The following is a 25,465-nucleotide window of genomic DNA, read 5'->3' as shown; positions in this document are numbered from 1 at the left end:
GCATTGCACAACCCGAAGGGCATGACCTGGTATTCGAATAACCCGTACTTAGTGCGAAAAGCAGTCTTCCATTCGTCGCCTTTCTTTACACTTACCAGAGGATATGCCCTCGGAGATCTAATTTAGTGTAGATGCAAGCGTCCTTTACTTGGTCTAGTAATTCGGGGATCAGAGGCAATGGGTATCGGTTCTTAACCGTTATCTGATTTAATGCGCGGTAGTCTATGCACGTTCTGAGGTCACCTTCCTTTTTAGGCACGAAGAACAAAGCTGGAGATGCAGGGGACTTGGATGGGCGATTGAAGCCATTAGCAAGGTATTGGTCCAAGTATTGTCGTAGGTGAAGGTTTTCGGGTTCCGTAAGGGCGTAGATCCTACTACATGGAGGTTGTGCACCGGGTATGAGATCGATTTGACAATCGTATGATCTGTGAGGTGGTAGGGTGTTTGCCTGTTCCTTTTGGAAAACATCCTGGAATTCTTGATATTCCTGAGGTAACTGCACGACTGGAGTAGCGACTGTGGCCAGGCCTTGGTTCAAGGTTTTTTTTGGGTAACAAGTATGTGCACAATCCGGGAAGGTTATTCTCTTCTCTCGCCAATCAATACAAGGATTATGTGTTTCCAACCAAGGTATCCCCAGTATTATTTGGAACTGCAGGGCTTTGATTAAATCAAACAATAGTCTCTCGATGCCCATCCGGACCCAATAGTGTCATCTCTGCGGTGGAATGAGTTACAGGCCCAGAGACAATTTCAGTTCCATCGACTGTGGTGATGACATCCGAAGTGGTCTTTTTGCAGAGAGATAGATTCACCCTAGAAGCCAACTCGTGGTCCACATAGTTTCCTATGGCCCCGCTATCAATGTATGCCCTCACTGCGTGCATACGTGATGGCTGCCTTGGATCTATAAGGACCATTGGTATGATGAAGTGCGAGGTCTGAGTATCCTTCTTCAAGCTCGGCAAGCGGACCTCTACGCTTGTCGGGCGTGGTCGTTTCCCGAATCAGGCTCTGTTTGATTTTTATCAGCAACTCCGACTACTCTTTTAGATGTTTTTATAGGGCAATCCCGTAGAAAATGTCCTGAGGCCCCACAGTACAGACACAATTGCATCTGCCGTCTTCTTTCTCTTTCCTTTTGAGTTAAGGGTCCCTTGACCCCCCCCCGATCTGCATCGGTTCTGATACATCTGTTCCTTTGAGGGTAACATTGGGTTTAACCAATACCCGATTCTCGAACTTAGCTCGATCAGCCTTTCTATTCTGAAGTCAGTGGTCTAACTGGACCACTAAGTCTATATATTCTGCACAATCCTGAGGTGGGTTCACAACTTGGGCCAAAACGTCTGAGTTCACCACGAAGTCCACAATGAAATAATGTAATTCGTTTTACCTCTGGCCATCTGGTTTCCACCACTAACCTATTGAAAGTGGCGATATAGGTTAGTAGATCCTGGTTACCTTGTCGTAACGATAAAAGTTCGTTATCCAGGGCCTGTCCCTGTGAATGACTGGCAAATAGTCTTTCCATGCTCAATTGCAAACCTTGAAAATCCCGAAGAAGAGGGTCATCCTGGTTAACTAATGGATTTGACCAATCCGCTGCGCTGCCACTAAGATATGATAGTACAAAGGCTACTTTGGTTTGGTCGTTCGGAAAAGCTCCAGGTCTGCATAAAAAGTGCAAGCGGCATTGGTTCATAAACACGGCAAATTTTTTTGAGTCCCCAGCAAAACGTTCGGGTGGAGCTAAAGGAATGCTCCCTGGTAGAACCACTTGCACAGGATTGCTCGATGAAACAGGCGTTGGTTCCCCCCGAATCCAGGTACTGGTGTTTACCCAGCTTGTCGCTGTAGAAAAATAGTCCCTTTCAGGCTTCATGTTGGATTGGAGTCATTTGCAGTATGGTCTGCCTGAGGTAAGTAATGACTATGAGCCTGGTGCCTAAGGTGCCAGGACTGAACCCAGATAGCCCCTAGCCGGGGATGCTGAGGTTTTACTAAATGTCTAGATGCCTACTCCCGGGGCTGATGGGCTTGGTCCGGATGCCTGGGGGTAGGCATCATGACAAGTACCCACATGCACAACCACGGGAGGTGGCAAGGCTCAACATTAAGCATTTCAACAACTCAACATTAAGCATCTCTTACCTCCTCACCAGGCACAGCTTCAAGCGAACAGATTGCACAGCACTGCCTGGCCGACTCTGGACTCCTCCCTGGAATCCCGGTCTATGCAGTAGAATCTCGTGAAGGTGTGCGCCGACCTCCACAAAGCAGCCCTGCAGATGTCCAGCAGGGGCACACCAGACAGGAACGCTGTAGTAGCAGCGATCGCTCTGGTTGAATGGGCTCTCGGACAGCCGAGCAACTGTCAGTTTGCCAACCGGTGACAGTGTATGATGCAGCCGGAGAGCCATCTGGAAATGGAAGCCTTCGAGAGGGCCTTCCCTTGGTTCACAGGGCCAAAGTTCACAAACAGCTGTGATGTCTTCCGAATACTCTTCATGCGATCCACATAGAACTTCAGCGCTATAGCCACAACCAGCGGGTGCAAAGTCCTCTCAGCCAGCGACGAAGGAAACAGGAAGAAAACAGGTAACACCAAGGGCTCGTTGAGATGGAAATCCGCCAGCACCTTGGGCATGAAAGAGGGGTGCGTCCTCAGCACTACCCTTGTCTCGTGGAATGTCAGATATGAAGGCTTACAGGAGAGGGCCTGGATCTCTCCCACTCGTCGTGCGACGGCGATGGCCACACGAAAAGCTGTCTTCCACGATAGGAACTTCAGCGGTGCTGAAGGCAGGGGCTGGAATGGCAGACCCATGAGCCTGGTCAGCACCACATTGAGCTCCCACGCCAGGGCTGGAGCCTTCACCGGCGTGAACGAGTGGAACAGTCCTTTCAGGAATTCCTTCACCAGGTGGTGCAACCACAGAAACTAACACCCCGGAGTTCTGGTGTAGCAGGAGATAGCCGCCAGATGGATTTTGATGGAGGCATGTACCAGCCCCGCCTTGGCCAGCAACAGCAAGTACGGCAATACTTGAGGGGCTGTGATCCGTAGAGGGTTGGTCTTCTGTGCACGGCACCAGACAGAGAACCTCTTCCACTTATGTCCATAACACTTAAGAGTCGAGGATGCCCTGGCTTTTGCGAGAACTTCCTTGCAGTCTGTAAGGCAGAATTATATGCAGTACCCTTTGGGAACACCACACACAATGAAGACTAAAAGTGACAGTACAAATTCACCTTTGGTACAAGCCTTACCCTTTGGAACACCACACACAATGAAGACTAAAAGTGACAGTACAAATTCACCTTTGGTACAAGCCTGTACTACACAGTAAAATGGTAGTGATGGCTGAGCAGCCAGACTTATCTCAAGAGCAAGTGAACAGTATCAAATAGTTACACAAAGGACAGAAATTACTATGATTCAAACAAACACTGACTCAAGGTTTTCAAGTAAAAGAATATACATTTATTCACTCATCAGTTATATAACATTTCACTGAAGTAAAGCGGTTTAAAAATCACACTCCTAATACACCAGACCACTCCCAATAAGTTCCAGACAAGTTAAGCTCACAAAATGAAGTGGGAGCAGAATGGCACTCCAGCAATTTAAATGGGAGGGAAAAGACAAAGTTAATAGAAATTGAACCACACCAACAGGTACGTACTCGGGGCAATTGAGCAAGAGGAACTACAGTGATAGAATCAGATAGAAAAGGCTTAGGGCCAAAGTCAATAGGACAAAAGTCTTTTACTCAAGATCACACGGTTCAGGGTAGTTTGCGGTAAGGTTTGTGCCACGGGTTCCGGATGAGGTTGGTTGATAGAAAAGTTAGTTCAAAGAGAAGAGAAGGACAAGCCCTCGGATTGGAGAAAGATTTCAAACACTTTCACCAAGGCTGAACGAAACGAACAACCAGATTTGCACAGTACCTTAAAACAGAGAGGGAGCTGTAGCTGAGGCGGACGTTCCTGGTAGTTCCTGCAGGCTCATGGTTCCTGAAGCGACTGTCGGACTGACCAGAAGTAGGAAGACTGGAGGGTCCTGCACTACCCAGGGAAGAAACCAGCAGGAGAGCAAAGCAACGAATAAAAGGTACGCTCCTTAAAACCCAAGCATGGTCTGACCTTGCTGGCTATCCGGCCCACTGTAGCACTGTACAGCAAATTCGACCAGAGTAGGGGTCCTGGCTTGAAGTTTGGGCAAACTGGTTGGTCCCACCAGCTCAAGGGAAGAAGTATCCTGGAGGATCTTCTCTGTCGTCGGATTCTGAAGATTTGGACCTGCAGCAGGGCTTCACCGGGTGGTTCAGTCGTGGTCGGGGTCCTCTTCCATCAGCTCCTCATTGGTTCTTTCGTTCCAGTGGTGACTCTGCCTTTCCAGTCCCAGGGACCTGCTTTTTATGCAGTTTTCCCCCATTCACACAGCCAGCTGTCAATCACATAGCAGGTGGCTGTCCTGGCAAGGACAGTCACCAAGACAAACAGGAGAGCGACTTGGGTTACCAAGGGAACCCATGGCAGGGGTCCCAAGACCCCTCCCTCACATCTTGCCTACCCAGACTTTCAGGTGCCTTTAAGGAGGGCTTCTGTGCAGAAGCCCGCGAAAAGCGGGGAACAAATGGACCAAACCTGGTTTGGCGCACAGAGTAAAACACGATAAAGACTTTAACAAAAAGAAATGGCGAAACAACCCAGCCGGAGCCGAAATAAAATATATTTGGTCAAGCGGGTTTATGTTCGAGGCTAATAACATAGCCTAAAACAATACCATGGTTATTTAAGATAACCGCGGTATGAAAAATAGGGTAGTTACCACTGCCACCAGCCAAGTCTTGATGAAAAGGGAGCGAAACAGTGCTCAAAGATAAACAGACAAAAAGGGATAAGAATTAACCCTTTCCAGTACTCTATGTAAAATCGGGTGTACTGGTTCTGTAGTTTAAAGAGACTACATAAAGTTAATGGCAACTTTACATGTTTGTGGGGGACAGTAGTCTGAGTCTGCGCCGGGACCGTCTGAGTTGACTGATGAGTCGCAGAAGCAATGGCAATGGTGGGAATGCATACAGGAACAGGCTGTCCCAGGGGAAGGAGAATGCATTGCCCATGCTCCCCGGCTGGGGAAACCTGCTGGCGAACCTCCGGCACTTGGTGTTCGTCGCCGTCGCAAACAGATCGATCTGGGGATTGCCCCACCGTCGGAATAGGAAATCCACTTGATCCTGCTGAAGTTCCCACTCGTGGCAAGAGCGCATCGCCCTGCTGAGTGAGCCGGCGATGGTGTTTTTCACTCAAGCCAGATGAAAAGGTACCAGGAACATCCCCTGGGCGACGGCCCAGTGCCACAGATCCTGCGCTTCCTTGGATAGGGCTGGGGACCTGGTGCCTCCCTGTTTCCGAATGTAGAACATCGTGGTGGTGTTGTCGGTGAAGATCCGTACCACTTTGCCCTTGAGGGATGGAAGGAAAGACGTTAGGGCCCAGAACCCGGAGCTCCAGGACGTTGATGTGCAGGGACCTCTCCAATGGGAGCCAAAGGCCTCTTGCGTGGAGACCTCTGGTGTGCGCTCCCCATCCTTCCAGGGAGCCGTCCGTTGTTACAGTTTCCTGGTGCGCTGAGGTCTGGAAGTCCATGCCCGCCGCGAGAGGCGCGTGGGTGCCCCACCACCGGATCGCTTGACGGAAGGTCTCGTTGAAGGGGATCTTGTCTTCGAAGCTTCCCGCCACTTGCATCCAAGGGGCGTCGAGGCACTCCTGCAGTGGCTGCATCCGCAACCTGCACAGACGCACGAGGTAGATGCACAACGACGTCATGCTGAGCAGGGACTTGATGGACCTCACCGTGGCTCTTTCTATGGTCAACAGCCGTTGTACCTTGCCAAGGATGGTCCTCGTCCTTTCCTCCGACGGTGAAGCCAATCGTGCCACTGTGTCGAGTCTGGCCCCCAGGAACAGGGCGTCCTGCAACGGTTCCAAGTGGGACTTCGCAAAGTTGATTGAGAATCCCAGTTCCGTGAGCAGGCGGACGGTCTTCGCTGTGTGGTCGACGGCGAATTCTCTTGACTTTTCTCAGATGTGCCAATCATCCAGGTAGGGGTATACGTGGATCCCCTGTAGGCGCAGCCATGCCGCCACCGGTGCCAGGCACTTGGTAAAGACCCTTGGAGCTGACCTCAACCCGAAGGGCAGGCCCTTGAACTGGTAGTGCCGCTCTTGGACCTTCCTCCAGCTGTCCCAGCACGTGCTGAAGGATAATCATCTGGAATTTCCGGGCTTTGATGTATTTGTTGAGGCGCCGGAGGTGCAGGATGGGCCGCCAGCCGCTGGTCTTCTTTCGGACGAGGAAGTACCGCAAGTATACTCAGAGCCCCGGAGCCTCTTTAGGACAAGCTCTATCGCACCCTTTCTCAGCGTGGCTTGTACCTCCAGAAGCAACTGTGGAACATGGTTTTCTTTCCTGGCCACAGGTGGGAAACAGGGGCACTTCTTTGGAATGCCAGAGTGTGCCAGTGGGCCAGGGCATCCAGCACCCAACGGTCGGTGGAGATGGGCTCCCACACGAAGTTCGCCAGCCGGCCTCCCACCTGGGTGCTCAGGTGGGGTCCAACGCCACGGCCTGTTCAGTCCTGTTTCGCTGAGGCCTTGCCACCCAGGGTTCCTTGGTGACGACAACGGTATCCACCAGCCTTGCTGCGGCCTCTGTAAGCTTCCTGCGACGTGGAACGGGCAGCTTGGCGGTACGACGATGAACTGCCACCGAATCCTTTGGAGGCACCTTCAGACTTGCCGCCGGAGGTCCGAAAGTATGGCCGTCGCTGATGGAGTGCCCAAAGCCCGGGCCGTCTCAGTGTCCGCCTTGATGGGCTGCAGTGACTTGTCCACCACTTTTTCAAATAGGTTGTTTCCGTCGAAGGGCATGTCCAGTACCCTGGTCTGCACGTCCTGACGGAAGTTGGTGGCCCTGAGCCAACTGCGCCGGTGCAGGCAAATGCCATTGCTCATCTGACGAAAACCGGTATCGTGATGTCTGTAGCTACTGTGATGGCGTGATCCGACGCCACCTCGCTTTGTTGCAGGATTTCCAGGGCTTCTGCCCTCTTGTCGTCCAGGAGGAAGTCCAGGATAGGGTCGATCTTGAACCACAGCACCCTATCATAGCGGCCCACGATCATGAGGGCGTTAGCCGCCTTGATGGTAGTCGCTTCTGACGAGATGACTCGACGTCCCATGGCGTCTAGCTTCTTTCCCTCGCTGTCCGGCGGGGAAGTGGAGGATGACGCCATCGCCCCTGCCGCTTTCTTCTTGGCTGCCGCAGAGACAATGGAATCCGGGGTCGGTTACGCCCTGAGGCACATAGGAGCGGAGTTCGGGACCCAGTACTTCTTCTCGTACCGGTCTCTCTTCGCAGGGGCCGTAGATGGCTTCTTCAAAAGGGACAGCCCTTCGTCCCATATGTCGTCCAACAGCGGGACAGAGTACGGTTTTCCTCTTGGCTTTCCGTTGTTGGTAAAGAAATCCCTCTTTCTTTTGTTTCTCAGGGCACAGCTGGAAAAGCTCTGAGGCCCTGCCGATCATGGCTTGAAAGGAACCAATTTAGTTGGTGGAGGGTATAGGGGGGGAAGCCCGGGCGGGAGGCGACGGGAGGTCCATTCCGTCGCTGCCACCGTCGTCAGTCCCCGTCGTTGCCGTCTCCGCCCCAGTCTCGTTCCTCGGCGGAGGGGATGGGGGTGAAGGCTGGAAGGGAGGGGAAGATGGACTCTTCTCCGCTTACTCGGTGGGCTCCTTGACAGTCCAGGCACCGCTGGATTGTCCACTGGGGGTAAGGGCAACCTTGTCCTTATCGCTGTACACAGGGTCTGCAAAGCCATCAAGATTGCTCCTGAATTGTCCTGCGGCGTAGGCATCGGTTGCGACGGGAGCGTCGGCTGGGGCGTGGGATCCTCCGTTTCCTCCACAGCCCCCCGTCCTTCGTCAGCTCCACCGTCGCTCTCTACGTCTGCCTCATTGGGATCCTTCCCGTAGGTCCTGACCACCTCAAACGTCTTGTCCAGGATAGCTTTGACGCCAGACAGCTCATCCTCGGAGGAGGTATCTGAGTCAGTTAGGGCTACCAAACCCCTCTCTTTCTCGTCCCGGGGTTTCACTGGGGTCTTCTCGATAGGCAGGAAAGATGATTCCCTCCGGGGTGGCAGCGAAACTCTAGGCCCTGAGGTATTCTCCACTGGAGTAACCTCTGTCGGCTTCGCCAGGGCCGCCACGACTCCTTCAGTCGAGGCCTTAGCCGGGTGAATCAGGGCCTTCACGACCTTGGGCGCGTCTGAGGACTTCACCTTGGGGGGAGGGTCACCACCTCGTCCCCCCTGCTTTCTCCGTCGGGATCGCCCGGGGCTTCTCCCGAAGCTTACCCAGGTTCTCAGACTTCCTTTTCACAGAGCCGGAGCGTTGGCTTGTGGATGACTGCGTCGGTGACATTGTGCCCTGTCTGGCAGCCGAGGAGCCTGAACCAACGGTGCGCGTGGTGCTTTGCCTTTTGTTAGGCCCCCGTCGCCAGAGCACTCTCAAAGGTCTTAGAAGACCGCTCAGACTTCTTCTCACCTGCTGCTGGGCTCTTCGCCTCCAGCCAGTCAGAGAGTTGTTTACGACGGTCCTTCATGGTCCGGACGGACATGTTCTTGCAGAACGCACAGTCCTTTTCTATGTGCGACTTGTCGGCGTGTAGGCAATGGAGGCACCGGGAGTTTTCGTCCTCCTTAAAGACGTTCTGCAGTCCACATCCTGGGCTGTTCCTAAACAGTTTGGAACCAGGAGGCGTTCTGCACTAAACCTGCATCTGGGCCACTCTCAGTGACCTCGGTCCAGGGCCCAGCCACTCTCCACTTGCACTGCCTCCCTGGCTCCCCCTGCACTGTGGGACTGTCACTGTATCCCTACAGCCCCCCTTCCCAGCACTTCTCAGCACTTGCTCTGCACTTACCTTGCACTTGCCACCAGCTGGCCCTTTTTATTTATTATTTTATTACGCTACTTACCTTGTACTGCACTTCCCCCCCACCTCCTCCCCCTGCACTTTCTCCTTTTCCCCTTACCTCTGCACTTGCGCGATCTGAATGACACCTGGCCTAGTAGGATCGTTTGTCTGTTCTTCCCCTTGTTTCCCTCCCTCCCTGCCTCGTCGCGCCTTGAAACACTTGTGTATAGGCGCGTTACAAATACCATATCATATCATATCATATCATATCAAATCTCCTTTGTCCTGGGCCATATCCAACTCGGGGTAGGCCTCAAAGGTCTTCCGGATTCCTCCAAGAAGTGTAATTCGATGAAAATCCACTCTTGAGGGGCGTAGAAATTCCCAAAACGGGTCCCTGTTGATCGGAAGAAGAATCAGTGGGGCTTGAGGCTCTTATTGACCGAAAAGTAAGAGATAATACTCCTGAAAAAACGCAATATGCAGTAAAAGCTCAAGAGCTAAGCACAAGGACTCCCAACACTTGAACGTGTGGTAAACATCTGAAGATGGCTGCCAGAGGAGGGGCTTGGGTAGAGGGCAGTCATTAGCTGGGGGCAGTATGACCCAGAGACCAGTGATTGATTACTAGTAGAAAGACCGTTCAGAAACAAAATTGAAACTGATTTTTTCTTTTCCGAGGATTCCCAGCCTGACGACGGGGAATATTCATGAGCATGTGAATCCATGCCAGACACCATGCTGGAGAAAACATGTTATTGTTTTCGGAGATTTTCTTCAATTAACACCATTGATTTTTAAAACCTTAGGACACAAACTGAGCCGTAAAACTCTTGGCTGCATTGGAAATGTAAATCTCTGGCAACATTTCCAATACAAAGTACTAACTGAAAACATGCATCAGTCTGCAGACCTCTGCTATGCCAACATTTTGAAAAGTATTTGGATTGGTGTACTATCTAAGGAAGCACAGTCTATATTAAATACCAGATGCATCCATGAGCTATAGGGCCATAACACATGTGCTACTGATGTCATGGAACAATTAGCACACAAAAATGTTAAATGTATGGCCTTAATGCCCACTCTTGCAAACTGCGCACAATTCAATGAAGCAATGCTGAACAAAGAAATGCAACCACTAGTGCAAATTTACTTCACAGACAAACAGGACGTGCACGGTATGATACTACTTATGTGTCAACAAGCCACAGCACAACTAAATACCTTAGAAAACTCTATCTCTAACACAGCTGTTTTAGAGAAAATGTTAACATTGTGTTTAAATTGTAGAGCGATGTTAAAGCGTAAATTTGATGTGGAACGAAGTATTATTTAATGGAGCACTTGGTACAATTGTTGGCTTCCAGACATACCCAAGTGACAACAGCATTCAGTTTGTCAATGTTCACTCTGACAAACTTTCAGAAGTTAAAAGGATAGGATGCTCAACAGCCCGATTCCTTCTTTTCAAGGACATGTATGTATGTATGCAGAGAACAGTTTTCTCTGTCTCTAACGGTTTTCTCTGTCTCTAGCATACACAGTCACTATTCATAAATCGCAAGGTCTAACCCTAGATCAATATTGAGTGATATTGGCAGCACAGTTTTTAAAGAATGCATGAGTTATGTAGCACTGTCACGCCTACGTACACTCAACGCTGACATTCCTTGCATCGTAGAGTACAATAGACTACGTGTCCTCTACACAACCCACCTGAAATGTACCCAGTTCCTCATAAAGACAAACTTTGTAAAAGAAAACTACTGCAAACAAAACTAATTGAAGATCTCCCAACAGAACCACCAAAGAAATTAAAAAGGAGCTAGAAATCAATTACCACAACCACGGAAGGATGTACTGAAAAGTCAAATGTATACCAAACTGCACAAACAAAGAGAACTACCTCTTTAAAGAAATCACATAGACTTCCATCAAATGACTCAGACACAGAACTGTCTGGTCCATTCATATTTTCCAATATATAACTGGTGTACATTGCTATGCAAATATAGCAATCAATGTTCTATTGCAATTGCCACCAATTCTTGAAAATATTTACTTAAATGGCACGGACCAGTTGTTTGCAAATGTTACTCCTTCACAGAAATGCAACAAACAATCCTGATAACACAGTGTTTCTGGAATAAGGCAGGGATTGGACTACTGTGCAGGAATGGTGAGATTCACTATAAACACACAAGAGGATCCACACAAAGTTCTAATGTACTTACTGCAAGTACTGGAAAGCAAAAACATACCTATAAATGAAATCTTTCAGATTTCATAAATGTGGAAAAATACATGCACTCTCTGCAGCCATGTGATGCAGGAACAAGTCCCTAACGAGCGCTTTGTGTATGCATCTATACCCAACTGTGAATCCATTCCATTTCAGCAACTCATACAAAATGAAAACCAGAGCATATTATGTACTACTTGCAATTCCGATAATCGTTACACCTTACAAATACAATCACATAGCCAATACGTAATAATAATGCTTTTACGATAAAATGCAGATGGTACCAAAAACAACTACAAGCTTACTATCTTCACACATGGGCAAGTACCACTTGGCAAAAGAAACTTCAGAAAAATAGGCATAATCTACCACAGAGTGCCACAACCACTGCAGGTCACTATACTGCATACATTAAAAATAAATGTGGATGGTTTGAATGCAATGATACTTCCATTACTCTGCACATCTTGCAAATGCCTATTTAATATTCTTGAAACCAAAATTGACTCAGTAATCTACAAAAATAGAATAACCCCAATACCCACCATCACATGTAATTGCAAAAGGAAACAACTTACTATACAGCAACTATCCAACAAAGACATCAGTTGCACTGCTATACATTCTTTCCCCAATTACCCAATTATTATAGTCACAGCAACAAAAACTGTACTAAAGACACACTAATATTGTTTCCACATAGTACTTAAAAAGTACTGAGTATGAAGGTCTACAAACTGTCCTCAACCTCTGAAAACCAACTGGTAGATTAAGACAACAGCTGTCTAACAATGCCCATGCCAATGCAAGAAATATGCAAAGAAATGAACTACACGTGAAGGAAAAGACCAGGTGATATACCAAGTCATGTAGCCGCTCTGTTATATAACCCAGACTGGGTGTGTGCTTAGTCGAAGTTACTGTCAGTTCGACTGGGTAGTAAAAAAATATCTCAAGTTTAGAGAAGACAAAAATGGAAAGCTTTTTGCTGTTTTTCAAAAAAAAAATATCAAAAATAATCTCAGAAATGAGAAGTCACTAATATTTTCTTAGTGAGGAAGAATTTGCCACAATCCATTATATCAATCAGACCAAAGCTTCCAATGCATTTCGGAAATAGATTTCCTTCATCACGGCCAGTCTAAAGATAATCCATTCAATTTCACAAATCAAAAAAAAAAACAGTACAAATACGTATACAATTGGTAACATATAACAACATAGTAAGGTTAAGAACATATCATTTAGTTGTGGAAGTGGATGAGTAGAGAAGGAAAAAACAAACAAAAGAAAACTAGTGAGTTGCTGTGAAATATAGATGTCCATTGGTTGAATAAAATGGAGAAATGACAGGTTACCTGTGATTTATAAGTTGAATGCAGAGTGTGGCAAAATGGAGTCCATGTGTTGATCAAAAGTACCTGCCTGACGGAAATCAGTGCAGAAAGACAGCCTGCAATGTGATTACTGCAAGCAAAAGAGACCCGTTATTGTAAACGGAGAAGTTCTCCCCTTGCCGGCATGAACAGAACTGCGGCTGTTGCATCGAAGTGTTACTAAGGCAATGCTTCCTATAAACGACGCGTGATCGCATCGCAGCCCAGATGGGCGCGCGTTCAGACTCTATTGCTGCAATCAAGCCAGAAAGCTTGATATAGATTGAATAAACCATTTATCAGACCCTATGTGTACAAATGTGGAATAGTGGAGTGATAAAAAAAGAAAAACAGAAAATCAGAAGAGTAAGATGGAAATAGAAGAAATACTATTAACAAAAGAGAGGATAGATGTAACAGTAACAAATAACATAACATACATAAAATACAAACATGAATGCGGTAAAATAAAACAGTGATAAATGAAAACATCTAAAGGTGCTTGTCTACAACACTGCTGCCGTTGGTGTCGGCACCTTGGGTCCTAGACACATAGTCCAGGATGTGCAGCAATGTTGTTAAAAGTTCAGAAGAAGTCTGGACGTGCAAATATACCTATTTTGCACACTCATATATATTGCTGCTGTGGTCGGTGTCATCAAAGGACGGCACCTTGGGTCCCAAACTAAGAATCCAGGAGATACAGCAGGGTGGTTGGTAGGTCTGCACAGAAAATATCATGTTAAAGTTAGTGATGTCATATACTTAGTTATCTAGGGACATAGCAATAGAAATAACACATGATCATAAGAAACAATGATAATTGATTTCCTCATTGAGTCCATTAGGTGTTAGACTACTGAGTTTGTCTATCCAGAAGGTCTCCCTGCGGTTGAGCCGATGACCCAAATCTTCATGTAGATTGTTCTTTGTTAGTACCTCCAAAATCACAAATCTTATTTGTGTCAGATTATGTCCATTTTCAATCCAGTGGCGCGCTATGGCCGAGTTCATATTTGCATTCCGGATGCAAGACCGGTGTTCATTCCACCATGTCTTAGCTGTTCTCGGTGATTGGCCCACATAGAATTTTCTGCATGGGCATTTGATGCCATAAATAGTGTTGCTACTGTCACAGGTTCCGTATGTTTTAAGGAGAATCTTCTTCCCTGTTCTGGGGTGGTTAATGACATTGCCCTTGATTACTGAGTTACAGTTAATGCAATGAAGACAAGGAAATGTTCCAGTCCGTTGAGTAATTGGCTCTTTAAGGGGTGGTCTTGTATGCACCAATTTGTCTCCGAGATTCCTACTGTGTTAGTAGGCAAACACTGGTAATTCACTGAATACATTTTGTACCCTGATATCATTTTTAAAGATCCCCCAGTGTTTCTTGATGGTTTTCTTAATCTTATTGCTTTGAATGGAGAATTTGGATACATATACCAGTGACTTTAATTCTATCTTCTTTTTAGGGTTTTGGGTGGACAGTAGGGTCTCACGTGCAGATGCTGTGTCGAGTTCTTCTTGTTTGTAACCACGTGCTAGGAATTTCTCTTTCATCTCTAGTTGTGCTATGCAGTCATCTGGTCACTCACAATCTTTTTAACCCGTAGCAATTGGCTATATGGGAGATTTCTGAGAAGACTTGGCTGATGGAAGCTTAGACGGTGTAAAAGGTTATTGCGGTCAGTTGATTTGCGGAACAGAGAAGTGCTGTAGCCAGTTGCTTGTTTTTTGATCAAAACGTCTAGAAAAGTGATTGTATCATGCGAGATCTCTCTTGTAAATTGAATACGTTGGTCAATATTGTTCAGGTATTCAGAAAAGGTATCAAAAGTCGCCTAGTGCCTTTCCACACACCGAAAATGTCATCAATGTAACGCGTCCATAAGTGAATGTCCTTGTTCCATTCCTGTTTTTTAAGTACATTGTCCATCTCAAACTTGTACATAAAGCAATTGGCATATGTGGGTGCCATGGTGGCCCCCATTGATGTCCCTGAGGTTTGTAAGTAGAACTGGTTGCGGTATTGGAAATAAGAATTTTCTGCAATGAACTGTAAAAGTGCTAATATGAATTCTTTCTGTGCACGAACTTCAGATGTCTGTAATAGAAGCCATTCCACTGATTCAATCCCAAGGTTATGTGGTATGGAAGTCAATGGTAAACATCAGGTCATTCTGTTGAAAAGTTGTAGAATTGAGTTTTTGCAAGAAATGAGTAGTTTCACGGGTGTATGTGGGGGTTTTCTGTATAAGAGGCTGCAGGAAAAAATCCATGTAGATGCCTAGCGGTTGGTTGATGCTTTCCATCCCAGCAACTATCGGTCTTCCTGGTGGTTTAATGGTGTCTTTGTGGATCTTTGGTAAAGTATAGAAGTTCGGGATTCTGGGGTGGCTGTTGAGCAGGAACTTGTGTGTGTGTTCATTGATCCATTCTAGCTCGAGAGCTTTATCCAATAAGGTTTCCAAGTTCTGTTTAATAGCAATAGTCGGATCATGGTCGAGGGTGGCATATATAGTACGATCTTGGAGTTGTCGGGTATATTCTATGTCGTAATCCACCGTGTTTTGGATAAATAACGCACCCCCTTTATCAGCTGGGCGGATAGTTATATCCTTGTCGCTGTATAAATCCTTAATTAGTCTCATTGCGTGGGGTTTGAGATTCCTGTGGGGAAGAGTTTTGTAGCTGATTCGTTCTAGGTCACGGGTTACCAGCTTCTGAAAGATATCAATAGACGGTACTGTGATGGGTGGTACAAACCCGCTCTTTGCTCTGAATTCCTGGTAATCTGGGATCTTGGTCGAATTGTCTTGAGTTTCTAATTCTTCAAAGACGACCTTAAGGTTAAGTTTTCTAACAAACTTATATAGTTCAATCTTCGTGTCAAACAGAGTGGTTCCGTAGGTAGGTACGAAACGTAGACCTTTCTGTAGCATATCTTCCTCTGATTTATTCAATGGCCGATTAGATATGTTAATAACTAAGTTTTCCTTAGCTGAAGTCTTGTCTGTGGTTTGTTCCTTTGGTTTCCTCCTCCCCCTGCGGGTTCTTTTGGGGCGAGCGCCTAAAAAAGCCAAAGAGGAAGGTGCTTGTGTTGAAGGGCCAGTTTGATTTGAGCTGTCTGCGGTCTGTTCTGTTGGTGTTTCAGAGTCTCTCTGGGCTTCTGAGTCAGAACTGGAGGTATTGTCAGATGTGTATTTGAAGAGTTTCTTGGGTGCTACTGGGCCATACCTCTACATCCATGTGTAAACTTCATCATTAATATAATCATAAGTGTCTTGTTTAAATTTTTTAACCTTCTTTTGTTCAAGTTCTGATTTATAATCTTCAAGTTTTGTGTTTATATCTGACAAAATGACGTCGTACTCCTCCTTTCCTAATGAGCCAACCAACTCTTTCTCTATGTCCTGGATCTCTACATTAAGGGTCAGATTCTTAGAGAGTTTGTGGATAGTTAGTAAAATGAGGTCTAGCGAGCATTTGTTCAGGATGGCCTGAACAACACGCATAATGTTCAGAAATGAACTACACCCATAATGCTGCAAAGGCACTTCACAATAGTGAAAAATGTAAATGTACCAACAAGCATGAACATGCTTGAAAACATACCTTGCGAAACTGAAAAACTGTAAACAGTTAGAATATGCCAACTGGTATCTAACTGCAACCATAGTCCTTCAATATTACTTCCAGCGATCAAACTGCCAAAACCAACCTTCAGCAACCACAGTGCTGCAAACAAACCCTCAACAACTTCCAAACTATCAACAGTTTGAACACGCCAACAGGTATCTAACTGTCCCCACAATTATGCAATATTACTGTGCAATACCACAGTACTTTGAAAACATCAACAGCAACCAAACACAAAGAAATACTGCTAACAAGAGGAAACGGATAAACAGTTAGAATATGCCAACTGGTATGTAACTGCAACCATAGTAGCACCACTTCCAAAAGGAAATTCATACACCATTTCAATTCCTCCTATTGCAAACAGTGGGCCTTAAACATTGCTGTAAATAGTGCACACATCACTAAAGCAGACTATGCAATATAACAATAAATAAACGTAGAAGTTTTTTTTTTTTTTATCCTGTATGGATTTTTTCCCACAGACCCAATGATTATGTGAACAAACACAGGAACTGAGCACATTACACAGTACATTTGTTTAAAGCATAGTACTTGTGAAGTACTATCAGTGTCCACAGAGTATACAAATGTCTACAATGCAATGCAATAAGACATTCTAAAGTACCTACCCTTACATGTTATGTTTTCTTTTATCACGGAAAATGAAACATCAATTTCTCCTACAATTGCATGTACCATGCAAAAAACCAGAATAGACCCTCAACAATACAAACAGTAAGTATACAATTATTGATCCCAGACTTCTTTGTAATCTGCAAATATGCATTCTGTTCACATATTTGTACAATGCGTATACCAGTATCACAATGTTGAGTGCATGGCTGTATTATGCTGCAGTGGTTGTAGCCAGGACCTAGCGTCTTGGGTGCATGGCCTACGGCCTCCAGCATGTACCCAAGACTCTAGGCCCGGGCCACAACCACCGCAGCATAATACGGCCATGCATGCAAACATCTGCCCACTTACCACAGCCCACAAACATAACACAACCACCTGAGACCCTAGCCACTTCAATTTACATACTATTACAATATTTCCAGCCAATAGACAGACTCTTTAAAGCATGGCCTCTGCACCCAAGACTCTACAAACTGCCTACAACCAATACATCATAATACTGTAAACTACCGAAGAATCTGACAATGGCCACAACCCAAACACAAAGCATCCACTTGAAACCCTATTAACATTTATACAAATAGTATTCCGGTACATACAACCAGTCAGCACACTCTACAATTCAATAATCCAGCCACCTAAGGCCCTATACACTTTAGTAGACATACTATTACAATACTTCAGACATTGACAGATTCTTGGGTGCATGGCCTTTGGCCACGGACCCAAGAGTCTACTAGCTAGCCAAAAACACCACAGCACAATACAGCCTATACAAACATCCTCATATCATCTGTAATACACGCCCCTACCCTAAAAAAGTCTGCTTGCAGTCACCAGATGAACTGCTTGCCGGAGGACCTACCCGCGAACTGCTGCGATGTACGCGGACACCGTGAACACAACGCTGTCTTGCACCTAAACAAATCCATCATATGAACCATCTTTCACTCTGCCACCCTTTCCAGCCCCTCTTTCCACCACCAGATGGGCAAAAACACATTTTTGGGCCCCTTTCGCTGCCGCACTATCCGCGGATACAAGATGGCAGGCGTTTCCGAAAATTATGCCGCTCATCACGCTTCCGCCCAGCCAATCAGCAGGCGCGTCAGGTGTCCGTGGACATCACGTGGCCCACTGGGCCAATCGGAGTCTGGTCCACGGAGCGAACAGGGAAATGGGTCCGTGGAGCAGAGCCAGATATAGATTTTTGTGACCTAGTTTTTGGTCGTTTTAAAAAGTACTACTGGACAGATTTACAGCAAATTTACAAAAGCACGCTTTCGGGGCCAAGCCGCTGCTCCTGCTGCAAATTTGGTGAACATCCGTCCATCGGTTTGGGCTGTAAGCATGAGCAAAGTTGTTTCCATTATGTCTACAGAAAAATTTTGGGACCCCCCTTATAACTTTGCCACCCTTGACAAATCCTCACCAAACTTACCAAAAAAATTAGAGCAGGCCATATACTTTTTTTTGCAAAGTTTGGTGAGGATTCTTCCAGGGGGATGGAAGTTATAAGCCGCCTAAGTGCTCTTCCTATGAGTTGAGAAACTTAATCATAACTACATGGCCCCTACTGCAGGCCGTGTAATACACACACACATATATATATATATATATATGTACACACACACACACAAGAAAGGTATGATGGGTTTAAAAAGCTTTGAAAAATCCCTTTCACCCGAAATGTGAAAATAGGAAAGTCCATTTGAGCGAAGTCACATATTTCACAACACCATTTGAGTTAATTTGCATACCCACAATGCCTTACTGTTGTGGCTCAGAACTGGAGGTGAACTTCCAGAGCTGGCTACTAGGTGGCGTTGTGGAATGTGTGACTTGACTCAAATGGATTTTCAGATATATATATATATATATAAAACAAAAGGTTATTCTAGTTTGCCATGCACATGCAAGCTGGATTTGCAATTCTCCATGTATTTGAAACTCCTAACCCACAGATAAAAGCTCTTTTCATGTGGGCCTCATGACAACTTAAAGGAATAGTGCGCTCAGAAATATTATTGGCAAAAAAGAAGGCCAATAACAAAAGAAATCTAAAAAATATATTTTTTAAAAGTCCCTATGTAAAGTATTGAGCAAATGAAGCTCAAACCTTAAAATGGGAAGCACTAGGAGGCATCCATTTTGTGAAATGGATGCCGCCTGTGCTTGCCCTTGCAGCACTAATGAAGCAAATGCCAGCCAAGCTGTAGTAAACAAAAGCTACCCCATGGTGGCTTTTGCTTCATTGGTGCCGGAGGACGGAGACCAGAGAATGCAGGCAGGAAAGCTGCATCTCGGTAAGTGTTAATTTCTTTTTTTTAAATAAGCACTAGCTGCGTTTTTTTCTGCGTTTTCTGGGCTGGAAGAGCTGCCGCTTTTAAAATGTTGTATGTATGTTTGCGGTAGCTTCAGTCGGAGGAGCCCGAGAAACTTAGAAAGAAAACTGCAGCGATTTTGAAACACAACCGCTATCTCCGGAGACCCAAAGTATAGCCACGGCAGGCAGAAACACAACTTTGTTGTATTTGTAAATGCTGCAGTATTTACAAATCCAACAACGTTGTTATTCTGAATGCGGCAGCTTTCGCTTGGAGTCTCCTGGACTCCCTCAGGGTTGGAGGAGCCCAGGAGACTCCACGCGAAAGCTTCCACAGTCAGAATAACAACGTTGTTGTATTTATGATTTCCGTGGTTTTCCAACCATGGCAATCACAAATACAGCAACGTTGTATTTTTAATTGACGCGCCTTGGCTTTTTGCCTTCATTTTACGTTTTCTGTGCTTCCCTGGGCTTGGGGAACACCGAAAACGTAAAATTAAAGTGAAAGCACCCTCCTCAGCTCTGCTCTGGCTGCAGTAAGCAAAAGCTCCCAAGTAGGGGGCTTTTGCTGCTTGTTTAGTGCCACCAGGGCAGAGCTGAGGAGGATGCCTGAAATCACAAAATGGATGCTCCCATGTAAACACTTTGAGCCTTGTTTGCGCAAAGTGTTTACATAGGAACTTTCATTCAAAATATGTCTAAACTATTGGCCATAATTTTAGCAATTAATATTTCTGAGCGCACTATTCCTTTAACCTTTAGAATGCAATACTTAGGAATGACAGTAGCACGGTTTAAAAACGAAAACAAAAAGTGTGTTTTCTTAGTGTGCTAAGAGATATTTAAAACTAAGAAGACACAGTATCCAGGACTGTGGACTGCCTCCCATCTGTGCAGTAACGGGGATCAACACTGATTAGCTTCAAAGCAAGGAAGTGGCAGGCCCCCTCATTTGTGCTAATTTATTAGGCAACATGGCCTGATGGGGGCTGCCCCTTCCTCGCTTTGAAGCTAAGCAGGGTCGGTCCGGTTTCTGCGTGGATGGGATTCCCCAATGCCTATTGTGTCACTAGCCGAGACCACAGGCAGCCTCAGATATGTTTCAGAACATTTCTCCACTGTTTATTTTTTTACCATGGTCACCAGATATGTTTCAGAACATTTCTCCACTGTTTATTTTTTTACCATGGTCATCTTCGACTCCAAACTTGAGGGTTACAAAGGGTTTTTCTCTTATCACCCTTGTGGTAAAAGGTGAAGAGGTTTGTGGCAAGATCCCCAAGGGTCTTCCAACACATTGATTGACAAGAGCACCAATCCCCAAATGTGTGGTCATCCCCAATGAAGAAAAAGGCACACTCTGGAGATCTGCCACAAACCTTTACCTCCTGCAGTCAGAACAGGGCTTGAAGCCCAAGGCCTTCGGAGGGTTAGGTTTTATACAAAGTGTTAGCAAAGCTAAGTGACTTTCCAGAAGCGTACAGCAGCATACAGAGTGCACTGAAAAAAGGAACTGAGGTCATGGAATGCAGTTACTCCATATATACTTGGCCCTGATGTCATATCTGCCGTCTGGGCCTGCAACAGCCCCGGCAGAGCCAACGCTGAGCCGCCATGCGCCACCTGGTGGCCGACAAAAATGTCTTTATTCAGCTGGAGCTGGAAAGAAAATATCTAAGAAGATGTTGAATCTGTGGGAGAAAGGAATATAGTATAAAGAGTAAATTGAAGCATACCGTATGTATGTGAAAAATAAAGCACTACCAGTGTGTACAATGGAAAATATTAATCATAGGCCTCACAAAATTATACGCTGCAGTCACAAGTGCGGCATTACTGCAAACATTCTGCTCAGAGTTCCCACCCCTCTAACTTACTAAAGTAGAAAGTAACAAACTTGCTGATAAGCAAGGAGGACTTTCTATGGGCGATCAACTCCTTAAATAAAATAAAGAACCAGAACTGATGGCCTCACGGCTTCATTTTATAAAAAACTCGGAAGGTGGCTAGTCCCCTCTAATTCCTTTAGCAAGCAGAAAACGTCTCACGATACATGGGTGAAGCCACAAAGAGACTACTCCCCAAGCCATGAAAATATCCATAGGAATGCTTTCTCTATAGACCCTTTTGTCTTACTAATTCTGAATTCTCAAATATTTACACAAATGTTGACACATCGCCTTCAAAAGTAACTTTGCATTTTGATAATCTAGACCAAGGCGATTTCATTGTAGGGTAGATGCAAAATGGATTTTGTTGAGGCCAATTCGAACTTCCTATCCAAGACCTTAACTTCCTTGGGGTTTAAATACAGATTCATGAGTAATGCCCTCGCCAACTATGTTGCTCTCCCAAATAGGGTCAAAGTTACATTATCAGTAGATATCACACTGGGACGGTCACTCACCAGGTCTCCCCCACTCCGTTCTGCAATCCATATGGGACTACAGGATAGATTAGATGAAGTTCGAAGATACCGAACATTCCCATTTGGAAATAACAAATACAATGTCATTGTTCACAGATGATATTCCGGCAACATTGTTTAAGCCTGTTGAACCTCTAAGATTTGGAAAAACAGAAACGATTTACAATCTCATAGTTTGGATGCATTCAGGTAGTAAAAACAAATATTCTCCAGCAATTACTATATTTATTTAAAACACAACCCATATACAATGGGATACAGTTGCAGAAAGACCTCACACAATGTATATGGAAGAGCAAAAGGTTAATAGGCAGTTAATTATGATTTACGTGAGAGTTGCCATACCCAGATCTTTTAAAGTGCTACCATGTGTCATAGCTCTAAACATTTGGGGCAAGGTGCAAATTGAACTCAGGGAAGCAATGTTGGGCCATGGATAGTGCGATTGGAGGAAACCTCTTATGATGATACGCCTGGATACCAACAATGCATACCTCTTGTACTATATACAAGCCAGGTCACTAAGCATGTTTCGGAAGGATGGGAAGAACTAGCAGTTTGACTGGGGCTTTCCACCTTCGCTTCATTGCAGCCTGTTGGCAACCCAGGCTTCTTTCGCGCCTTTGATAGAACCACAATACCTTGCTGGAGGGAAAACCTGGAGAAGAACCCATAGAAAGGACATTATGTTAAGTCATTTCACCTTCCTTGGATTGCCTTTCTCCTGCAGATTCCTCATCAAATAGACTCCCAAAGCAGTAGAAAAAAATGAGGCGGGAATAAAGCTTTATAGCAGTACATTTTGCAACACTGCTGTTCCGAAGCCGAGCGTCAGCACATGGGCTACGTCCAGAATGTAATGCTTTGTGAATGTATGAAGCGATGGTCAGGTTGCAGCACTACAGATGTACTCCTCTTTACAGAGCCAAAGAAGCTCCTCTTGTGCAATGGGCCCTGACAATTCCTTGCCCGCGGTATGGTAGCATTCCAAAATACAATCCATTGTGAGATTGTCTGTTTCGATACTGCCATAACTCTCCCGGAATCTGAGTAGGCTACACACAACTGGTAGACTTTCCTGTACTCCATGGCCCTTGCTACATAAAAGCTTAAGGCTCTCTTAGGGTCCAGCTGGTGAAAACATTCCTCCTCAGAGGGGTGAGGTGGTGGATATAAGTGCCATGGGTATTTCCCACTAGTGCCATGGCCTTTTTTGGTGATTTCGGTATGTGGCCATTCAATGGCTTGTAATTTTATTGGTACATGAGATATCTCGGCCAAATTTGGCTCCTTTTTTCCCCACATGTAGGCGGTTGCCACGCCAGCCAGGAATCCTAGGTTGCTGTAGGGGGGGGTGAGAGAAAATAAGCAAAAAGGGCAAAAATGTTGTGTTTTTTCAAAAAATGCCAATACAATGATGTACAAAGAAGCCTGTGTTTTTTCCTTGTAAGAGCTAGGAACAAATGGTTTGCTGTGCTGAATTCCCCAATTTCCTGGCTTTCAAGAACAGGTTGAGTGGAAACGAAAACAAATTATTTTGATGTGGTTATCAACTGTTTTGTGAGAGGTAGGCGATTTTGGCCAACTGGACATGCATGGACGGAATGGAAGAAAAGGGTAGGAAAGCCGAAGTGGAGGACAGAAAGGCATGTATTTCTGAAAAGTAGACAAAATTCCACGTTTAGGAAGGGGTGATTTGCGTAGGTAGGGGAAAATACCATAGATTGGGGGAAAAGCAGGAAAATGACCGAAAAAAAAGGTATGTGTTGGACATGGTTGGCTTGGTACGGCAATGGCTTCTATGAAGTTTGAGAAAAGCAATCCACCGCTACATTCCCCCGACTCTTGCAGTTAGAAAGCCTAAAACAGAAGTAACCCCAAGTCTGTTTTCACACCTGAATCTCACACTCGCTGCAGACGGGCACACCATACAGATATGGGCCTCAAGTGTCCAAGCCACCAAGGAAAACAGGGAACTCCATGCATTTCCGAAAAGAGGACACCCGTGGGAATCTGCAGAGGTATGATTTGCACAAATCGGCCCAGAATGTATTACACAGACACCCCAGCAAAGTCCGAAATGTGGGGAAAAAAACGCATTTTCCGCACATTTCACTCGGCTCACCCATCGAAACATGCTGCCAACAACACATGGCCTACCGTCCCGCGTTCCCACAGGTGTCCCGATGAAAACAGTACCTCACATGTGTGGGTGCATCTACCGGCGGCGCAAAAGGAAAAGGGTAACCCCACTGGTAACCCCAAGCCTTTCGCCACTGCCCATTTTGGTTGTGTGGGCAACCTACAGTTTTGGGCCTAGGGTGTTAGGCAGAATCCAGTGTAGTTCCCTTAGGGAGCACTACACCAGATTAGGACTACAGGTGAGAGCACTAAATCCCCTTTGGTATCAGTCTGTACCACAAAGATTTAGTTGGTAGCTGTGGCTGAGTAGTCAGACATCTCTCAAGAGGGAGATGAGCAGTATTCAGGGTTTACACAATAGGCCTACAAGACTATGGCACAAGGACACACTGACTAAAGCTTTGTATTAAAAAGTAGTTATATATTTGTTTTATACACTTCTAATAAAACACATGCATTACAGTTATCAAGCAAGTTAATTAAGTCAAAGGAAAAACACACACTCCCAAGTTGAATTGTAGACCAAGTGAACCAGAGTGAAAACGGAGCAAAACGGTACAGTGACAACTACACACAAGGAATTATCTAACAATTCCTCACAAGGGAGGGAAAACACAAGTTTCTAGAAATAGTTTCTTATACACCTTAGCAACACTTCCCATCAGTTTGTGGAGCAGTTCAGCAAGACAGTGCATCAGTATAGGCAATACCTAAAATGAAAACTGAGCAAAAATGCATTTCACACAATGTTTAAGAATGGGAAGGAAAGGGTAGTAAAAAAGAAATAGGTGCACCAACACAGTTCTCAGTGAGAATCAATCTAAAGAAAGCAGATCTAACAAATGTGACCAGAGTCAGTCTCAGTAGGCCTGTGCCAGAGTCAGTGGTACAGGGCAAGGGCCCAGGAGCAAAATGTTCTTGTAGTTGCAGTCAAGTCTTTGGTTAACGAATTTGAAAAGGTGGTTGCAGAAGTTGAAAAGACAATGTTAAAAGAGAGGGGCAGCCAACCCAACAGTTAGGTAAAGGATTTAAAACACCTTTAGCGCTACCGTGAAGAAAGGGCGGCCTGGCTGAACAATGTACCTTTAAATGAAGAAGTGGCTCCTGTGGTGGCGGTTGTTCCTGGTAGTTCCTGCAGTTCGGGTGATCCAGCAGAGGAAGAGAGGCTCTTGTCGTGGAGGAAGGATCGAGTTACTGCACTACCCAGGGATGAAAAAAGCCGCGGTGCTGCCTGACGAATAAAAAGGTACGCTCCTTTAAATCGCGGTCCAGGTGGACTGGTGCCTGGCTATCCGGCCTCCGAGTACAGGGTACGGGAGATTCGACCCAGGCAGGTCCGGGAAGGCGATTGGCAAACTGGCCTGCCCCACCAGCTCAAGGGAAGAAGGCTCTTGCAGGTGAAGATCTTCTCGTCGTGTGGAGAAAAGTGGCGAGATGCTGCAGCAGGGCTTCACCGGTGGTTCATTCGTTGCAGATGTCTTTGGCTTCTCTCCTCTTCGGCTTCTTAGTTCCAGTGGCGACGTCTTCCCCTCATGCAAAAAGATCCCCATTCATACAGCCTGGCTGTCACTCACACAGTGGAGTGGTCATCTTGGCGGGAGACCCTCCAGCCTATCAGAATAGAGTGTGACATGGGTTGCTGAGGCAACCCTATCCAGGGGTC

This window comes from Ambystoma mexicanum, chromosome 2p (assembly GCF_040938575.1).
Source record: "Ambystoma mexicanum isolate Mex_15411 chromosome 2p, UKY_AmexF1_1, whole genome shotgun sequence".
Lineage (NCBI taxonomy): Eukaryota > Metazoa > Chordata > Amphibia > Caudata > Ambystomatidae > Ambystoma > Ambystoma mexicanum.
Note: the sequence above shows the minus strand (reverse complement) of the source record.